This window comes from Grammomys surdaster, unplaced genomic scaffold (assembly GCF_004785775.1).
Source record: "Grammomys surdaster isolate TR1022 unplaced genomic scaffold, NIH_TR_1.0 125925, whole genome shotgun sequence".
NCBI classification, from domain to species: Eukaryota; Metazoa; Chordata; class Mammalia; order Rodentia; family Muridae; genus Grammomys; species Grammomys surdaster.
Genome location: NW_021620749.1, coordinates 2170839 through 2178929, shown reverse-complemented (window position 1 = coordinate 2178929; position 8091 = coordinate 2170839). Strand labels below are relative to the sequence as shown.

The window sequence follows — 8091 nt, the reverse complement described above, 5'->3', positions numbered from 1 at the left end:
TGGACTGGATACGTAAACAGGGCCCAGCATTCTGCTGCATACAGGAAACCCACCTCAGTGACAAAGACAGACACTACCTTAGAGTAAAAGGCTGGAAAACAATTTTTCAAGCAAATGGTGCTAAGAAACAAGCTGGAGTAGCCATTCTAAAACCTCCAGCCTGAGAACACAAAGGGAGCGTCTCATGGCTCCACCTGTATAGGTAGTTGAGGGTGGCCTTGTCAGGCATCAGTAGACGTGGAGGGCCTTGGTGCCTGAAAGTTTGGATTCCCTAGTGTTGGGGAATTCGAGAGCAGGGAGGCAGGAATGGGAGGATGGTGGGAGTACACCCTCATAGAAACTCCCAGAATTATATGGATTAGACATGACAGAGGCAGGTTGCCAGAAGACTAGATTCCAGAATTCAAACAAAAAATTATCTTGATACTAAAATTTGTTTGTTTGTTTTAACCAAGAGGCCACAGTCAACTCCAGCCATCTTTCTCTTCAGTTGTGCACAGAAATAGCCTTCGCTCCCTCTCTCTCAGAGGCATATCCACTGTCTACGGAATTTGCTTTCCTAATTTCTGATTCTCTCCTCTTCTGCAATTTGGCCCTGGGAAACAGATCTGCCTAAGCACATTTTCATGTAGAAATGGCGAAATAGCATCCGTTCCCAAAATTTCTGTCTGAAGAAGTGAGCTTCAGTCCACATGCAAATGATGCTAACATATCCTGTTTCTCTTCAGTGGCACTTGCCTCCAGGGACACACAAGTCCCATAGCTTTCAGACCTGCAGCCCTGTCCCTACCCTGAGACAGTAGTTCTGTCTCACAGTGCTGACTCTAGTCACTAATGTTTGAAGGATGGACTTCCTGTCAGGACCTCAGCCACATGCACACGAAGAAGATGATGAAGAAGATGAAGGAGATGAAGGAGAAGGAAGAGGAGGAGGAGGAGGAGGAGGAGGAGGAGGAGGAGGAGGAGGAGGAGGAGGAGGGAAAAAAGGAAGGAAGGAAGGAAGGAAGGAAGGAAGGAAGGAAGGAAGGAAGGAAGAAAGAAAGAAAGAAAGAAAGAAAGAAAGAAAGAAAGAAAGAAAGAAAGAAAGAAAGCGATGTCAGCTCAGTTCCAAATGTCACTGTCCAGACCTTGACTTTGGGAGCTGTATCCTACCCAGGGACATGGCACAGAGGAAGGGACTAGAATTTCTAGTATTTCTTCCCTCATTAGACCCAAGTCACCCAAGGGAAACTACTTATCAGGAATGTGTCTCAGTTTCCACTTCTATCAAAAAGGGTAGCACCAAGCCTGCTCCCAGTGTAGATTCAGAGATTAAATGGACCCTGGGATGTAAGTACCCTGACCCAGCACTGGCAGAGGTAATCCTCAGACCAAGGCACCCCTGGAACGACCTGCCTCTGCCCTCATCACAAATGGAGAAACTGAACTTGGAAAATATATATATGATTTTTCTAATGTTCGCACATGTACCAGGTGCCAGATCCCTGTCACCTCAAAACCAAACTCACTTTTCTGGAGTTTAAGAAATTAAGATAGGTGAGTGACTTCAAAAAACGCAGTTGCGGCCAACCTCTGGCCTCTCTGTTAGGGATTGGTTCTAATACTTTGAATTAATTTGCCTAGGTTCCCAAAATCAGGAATCTGCATGTCCAAAGCTGAGGTTCCTTGTCCTCAGTTGTTTTTTTTTCTTTCCTGATGCTTTTCATTATCATAGAACACGACACCTGTGATGTGTGCAAAGAAATGGGGCGGAGGGAGAGGAGGCGAGCTGGGAAGGCTAGCAGCCAGTTCACTTCTTTTCTTTCTTCTTGTCCTTCTCATTGAAGGCCAGGATCAGCATGAGCTTCCTGAAGAGTGTAATGAAATCCAGGAAGAGGTCGATGCAGTGCCAGATGTAATCCTTATCTCCGTTTTCAGCCTTTTCAATAGTGAGCTGAGTATCAAAGAGGACAAAGCCACACATGACCAGCAGCCCCAGGTACAGGTTTGCCTGGAACAGCCAAATGGATCCAAAGAAAAGGTTCCCCAGGGAGGACAAGAACATGAGGCTCATGGCTGACATCAAGACACCTCCCAGAAACAGGTAGCTCCGGCGCCTGGCGTAGAGGACACTCAGGCTGAAGCAGGTGAAGATCATGGCCGTGCCCAGGAAGGCCGTGGGGAGGATGCTGGGGTTGACAGTGATGCACAGCTCCAGAGCAGGTCCCAGGCCAACTCCTGTAAGGAAGGCGAAGCCAGCGAGAAGCCCCAGCCTTTTCTGCTCGGTCTCACGGCTGTGAGGTGTGGCCATCAGCCAGATCATCAAGGCCAAGGAGCCCAGGGCGGAGAGCAGGCCAGCCTGGATGAAGTGTGTGACCACATGGACATAGGCCCCTGCTGCCACCACAAACATACATAGTGCAAAACTGGCGTAGACCTTCTTTAGGTGCTGCTGTGTCGAGGGAGTTATGTGGGAAAATTTTAAGAGGGCATCAAAGTTGATCTTCCGATCAAATATATTCATGGCTCCAAGTCTGCTCAGCACAGCCTCCGCTTCTTAGCTCACCTCTCCAGAGCTTCCCCGCTCTGCTAAAACCAGATGTGCTCCCCAGTTGTTTTTTGATCCATCAATAAATTGACAACAGCCAATGGCCGGGCAGGTAGACTGAGGCAGGACCTTTAGATTTGCATGGGCTAGGAACTGGGAGAAAGGAAGGAGAGAAAACTATCCACTACATGTGACAATCAGGAAACTGGATGCACGGGCCACTTCCCCAATTATGTTTGAAGCAGCAGAGATGAAACATAGATTTTAAAAGATGTTTAACTCAGAAGTACCCGAGGGGAGTGTTTGCTAGCAGTGGGAAGGATTAGAACTGCCCAGCCTTTGAGCTAGTCAAGGCATTTAAAATTAGCTGGCGTGTTTCTGTGTGTGTGTGTGTGTGTGTGTGTGTGTGTGTGTGTGTGTATTTCATTCACAAATCCAGAGGTCTCTAGCTGGTGGCTGGGAGCGTGACCTGCCAGGAGCACAAAGCAGTTTAGCTGAAGTCACTGCTAAACCTCTCTGCTGGCAGATGTATACTCTCTGGCAGCGTTTGCTATGATTCTGACCCTCCTGTCCTGGAGACCCTAACTCAACTTATTGTGGTAACCACTGAGCTCACACCCCTACGATGACTTGCTAGGGGCCAAAGCCTCAATCAGCCCTGCTGGTTGAATGGGATACTAGACACGTAAGAAGGTTTGAGCTTTGTGTGAAAAACTCCAGGAATTTAGCACCATTTGATTCTTGACGGTGTGAGAGATTAAGTCAGAGCCAGCCTGTGAAGCCCACCCCTGCATTATTTACTTTACTATGGCAAAATATCGGACAAATGCTGCCTTTGAAAGACTTATGGCTTGTAATTTGAAGGTACAGCCCATCATATTTGGAAGCCATGACACCAGAGGTGTGAGGCAGCTGGTCACACTGCACCTGAAATCCGGAAGCAGAGAGAGGAGTCTGATCTTTGTTTTCTTTGGTGGGGGAACCTGCCTATCCACTCACATTCAGGCTGGGTCTTCTCACATCAATGAGCATAATCTAGAAACATAAAATGCCCAGAGGCTTGTCTTCACTGCGCCTGGGTCTGTTGTCTCACTAGCATGTGCCTATTGTCCCTGTGGTCACAGGTGATGTTGGCACTGTGGGATCAGGTCTAAAAAGCAACTTCACCTCCAAGAGAAGAGAATGGGTTTCCTGCAAGCCTGACCTTGCTGCAGGACCTTCAGCCCCTCCTCCACTCCCCCATGGCCCTGTCTGTTCCCCCATGCCGGCCCACACACCAGCTTCCCTCCATTGTCTGTGTTGGTGGTAACTCTCCTCACAGCTGCTAGAAAGGGCTGATGAGTCAGCGTGACCAGAGGTCAGTGCTGAACGACAGGATGAAGGAAGGAAGTACAAACAATGATCAGCGCCGATCTTGTTCCGTAAAGCAACACGTCACTGCTTATGCGATGAACGCCACCTCTCCCTGCCCACTCCAACTCAGAAGCCGGATTTCAGCCCAAGGCAGACCCAGGAGCCTGAGTTACATCCCTATTGGCATCCTCATTAACCTGGCCGTTTGTATGAGCCGCAGTTTACTCAGCCCCAGGACATGTGTGAGGACGGAGAAGGAAGGGATCCCATTTGGAGCAGGGAGAGAGGCCCTCCCCAAGGGGTATTACCACACAGCTGTGCTCCATCGCCATGGCTCTCACAGCCTGCACACAGGCACGTGCTGTCGCGGATGCGCGCTCTCTCACAGCCCGCGCTGACTCCTGCGAGCGCGCTCAGGCTGCCCCCTGGACTCCTTTTACTCTGCTTAATGGAGCTGCATCCAAATCAATTGCAAAGGTCCCTCTACCTCCCCAGACTTCCTTCTGTGTCTCCTAGCTCACCTTGTACTTCTTGTTGAAAGCCAGGCATACTGTACTGGGTCAGAGAAACCCAGCAATGGTTACCATGGAGACTGCTGGTCTTGGGTTTCTGCTCCCATAACTTGTAGTTCTCTCAGTCTTCTTAGCTGACTCTCTAACTTCAAGAGTGGGATAGTATTTTGCCCTACAACCTCAGTCCTTTGATTGGCTGAAGCCATGAATTTTCAGCGTGCCGGTCCTTTTCTCCTGTTGTGTAGACAGGACCTTCAGAGTTTCTTAGACCCCCTACAGAGATTGAAAGCCAGGCCAGGGTGATGTCTGAGTCAGTACAGTACTTACCGTAGAGAAGGACCTGAGTTCATTTCCTGGAAACCAGGCTTTAGAAGGTCTGGGGCGGGTGCTTATGCATTTGTTTTCCCAGCTATGGGATGGTGGAGACAGGCACAGGGGGGTTGCCAGACAGGAAGTCTATGCAGCAAGCTGCAGGCCAGTGAGAGCCCCTGTCCACCACCCTCCCAAAAAAAAAAAAAAAAAAACCAGTTCGATGCCTGATGTTGGCCTCTGCTTCCATGTACACTTGCACATATGTGTACTCACACAAACACAGATCCACATGCATAAACATACAGAACAATCACAAGGAAACAAGATTTATCCACTCTTTTCACTCCCCAAATCCATACCACCTTTTGATGTCTACATACACCAATGTCTCCAAGATGCTGCTTACTCCATGAGCTCTACCCTGGGGATTTGTACCCCCTCCATGGCCCCATCGCTATGTTTCTGATATCTTTACGTCTATCGAAAGGCTGTTCCCTTTCTTTAAAAATTTCCTGAAACCCTAGTCAAAACTTCTGGTGGGCTTGTTCCAACTATCTCTTGGAGATAGTACATCTATCTGACATGCTCACCCATAGCACTGTAACCTGGGTTCTGTCTCTCTTGGGAGACTAAGCACCTTAGCCACAATGAGAGTGGGTCATCGACCCAGGCCCAAGAGCACGATGAATAGATACTAGTTGATTAATGTTTATGACTCTCAGGTCCCATGCAGACAGGCAGGCACATTGGATGAGTTTCCAAAAATATTTCAGTTGACATCACTAGCCTATATTTTCAGGAAGTGACCAAGAATGAAGTAAGGCACCTTCATATGAATGCAGAAATTAAGATCCTGAGAATACAGCTCTGCTTAGAGTAGTAGCTAGATTATACCATTGGGAATTTTCTTAAGAACTATGGCAGGGGGAAAGAACAGAGCAGAGAGACTAAGAAAAACAAAAGAGAAGGGAGTTGAAACCCACAAAGGAAAGGGGAGGCTGAGCGAGACAGCCCAGGAGGGACTGCTCTAGGCGCGGAAATGCTTCTTCCTAAAGCCATTAGTGTTATTACAGCAGAAACAAACGCTTGGCTCCCCGGGCTGTTGGCCTACTCTAAGTATTCCCAGTGCCTCCTGTGAGTGGATTTCTGACATACAGCTCTGAGGCCTTGTGTTTGGACAGACACAGAGAGAAGCAGCAGCCACAAGATGTCCCTAAATAATATTTGTTCAGAGAGAATCAGAGGACTTGGGACCATTTTAGCAGCAGTCAATATCGGTGAAGCTGATACACAAATGAGCAAAGAAGCAGACAGAAGTGCAGCAGAGGCACACCTTGGAGACAAGGTGATGGTCTGGCCTCTGTTCACTATGAGCAGTCAAGACCAGCCACAGGTTGGACACTGAGAGCTACCGTCAGGACAGTGTGTGGAGAAAGGAAGACCATGGAGGCTTTTTTATTCTACTGTATTTTGTCAGTCATACTAGACTAAGACTTCAATTGCCCAAGTGGGAAGATCTAGGTGGGAGTTCACAGTCCATCGGTCAAGAGCTAGGAAGCAATGAAGTAGAGAGGTGGGGGAGGGTACAAAGGGACCAGCCAACCTCCTGCTGTGAGTTGGGCAAGCCACCAGAACCCAAGACCGATTACTCTGAACTTAGAGTCTCATGTGATAGATGAAAATTCTCCCTTCCTCCCTTCGTGTGTGTGTGTGTTTGTGTGTAACATGTACTTGTTCATGTGTACATGCACATATGTACACCACAGTCAACACTGGCTGTCCCCCCAACTCACAAGACAAGGTCTTGCACTGTTCTGCAGATCATCAACTAAGATACACTGGTTGATCAGAAAACCCTGGGGGTCCTCCTGTCTCCGTTTCCCAGGTGCTGGGATTACAGATTTGGGAGTCTGTGCCTGGCTTTTTATGTGGGTGCAGGAACTCTCCCCAGCAAGCCTTTTACAGACTGAGCCACCCCATCTTCCCAACCCCCAAGTCTAGCTGAACCTCTTCCAACTATCACATTACCCACTGCGAGGGAGAAACTCAAGATGGGCCTCAAACACATAACACAACATTAATGTAATTGCCAGAGCCCTCCCAAGGGGCGGCATGGAAACACCACAGAAGCAGAGCAAATCCAAATGAAAAACCCCTCTCACAGGCCAAGATACTGAAGGAAGCTTTACTGAAACATGGGTAATTTTGTTTGGGAAAACAAAGAGTCAGATTACAAGCACGGCTTGTAAGAGAAAGTTATTGAATGCTTTCAAACAGCTTGAATGAAAGCGCTTGGCACATGAAAAGCCATCAGCGTTTCTGCAGGTGTATATCAGGTTTAGACATCTGATTCTGCTTACCTGGCCCTGGCAAAGCCAGTGAGCCCAACATTAGACATAACCATTCTTGCTTAATGCTTTTCTCAAAGCCCATATAATTCACTGCCGGGGTTGTATTTCATGTTTAGGCTGTCTGGCTTGCTTTGTTCTTAAGCAACCAACCAACCAATACTGGCAGACCAAACATTCTTCAAGAGTTGTGAAATCACAGAATGTAAATTCTGGGAGGTGGCTCTGAAATCCAGATCCAATCCCTCTGCCTCTCTGAAGGCACATTGGGCATAAGAGAGGATAGGGCATGCTGTCCTGGGCCACAGGAGGAGGGACCCTCAAACATGAAGGGAACCAACTTCAGATCACACAATGCTTCTGATATCATACCACCTAGACTTAATGCACCCACTGTTGAGTCTTTTTCCCAGTTTGCAAGTTCTCCATGAAATCTCTTTCTGACATTCAGTCTGCCTCTAAAAACATGTTAGGACCCATATGTCAGAACAGATAACCGGGTCTTAGAGAGATGCCCAACTGGCCCATGATCCCCTGACCTGGGGTAGACTGTCCTCCTTCAGTTTTGAAAGAGTCATTATAGCCCTATCACTGTCCCAATCAAACAAGGTTCTGTCACCTGACCTTTGTTCTGCAGTAGATCCAGAGTCCCTCTTCCTCCTCCAGCAGGCTCTTTCCCACACACACTTTTCCTACCCAGAGCAAGAAGTAAGGAAATGGTTAGTATATCAGCAACCTGTAAGACCAGTGAGCCTGTCAGTGGGTTGGGGGACAGCAGGCTAGTCACACCAGGTTCGTGTGATAATGGGAATGGCCCTGAGCCTTTGTTCCATGGAGTTCACGGCCAGTTGTCTCCTAAAACAAATGAGGCATTGACCTAGCTGTCTGGTGAAGTCACAACCTGAATGCCAAGGCCTGGCTGCTCATGGAGTCACCTGTCCCCAACATGTGACATCAGAATTGGGTTTGAACCAGCTCTGCAGGCAAATCCAGTGGGTAGTCAAAGGGGAATCCCAGACTTGAGCAATGTATTGTGTTT

General features: G+C 48.2%; 1 pseudogene across 1 annotated transcript; it reads right to left on the bottom strand.

Annotated features, from left to right (window-relative positions):
- Positions 1–1688: 1688 nt before the first annotated feature.
- LOC114608552 lies at positions 1689–2580 on the bottom strand (annotated as a pseudogene). The gene has a single exon (XR_003709387.1). The product of XR_003709387.1 is annotated as a bax inhibitor 1 pseudogene (transcript).
- Between the last annotated feature and the right edge of the window lie 5511 nt (positions 2581–8091).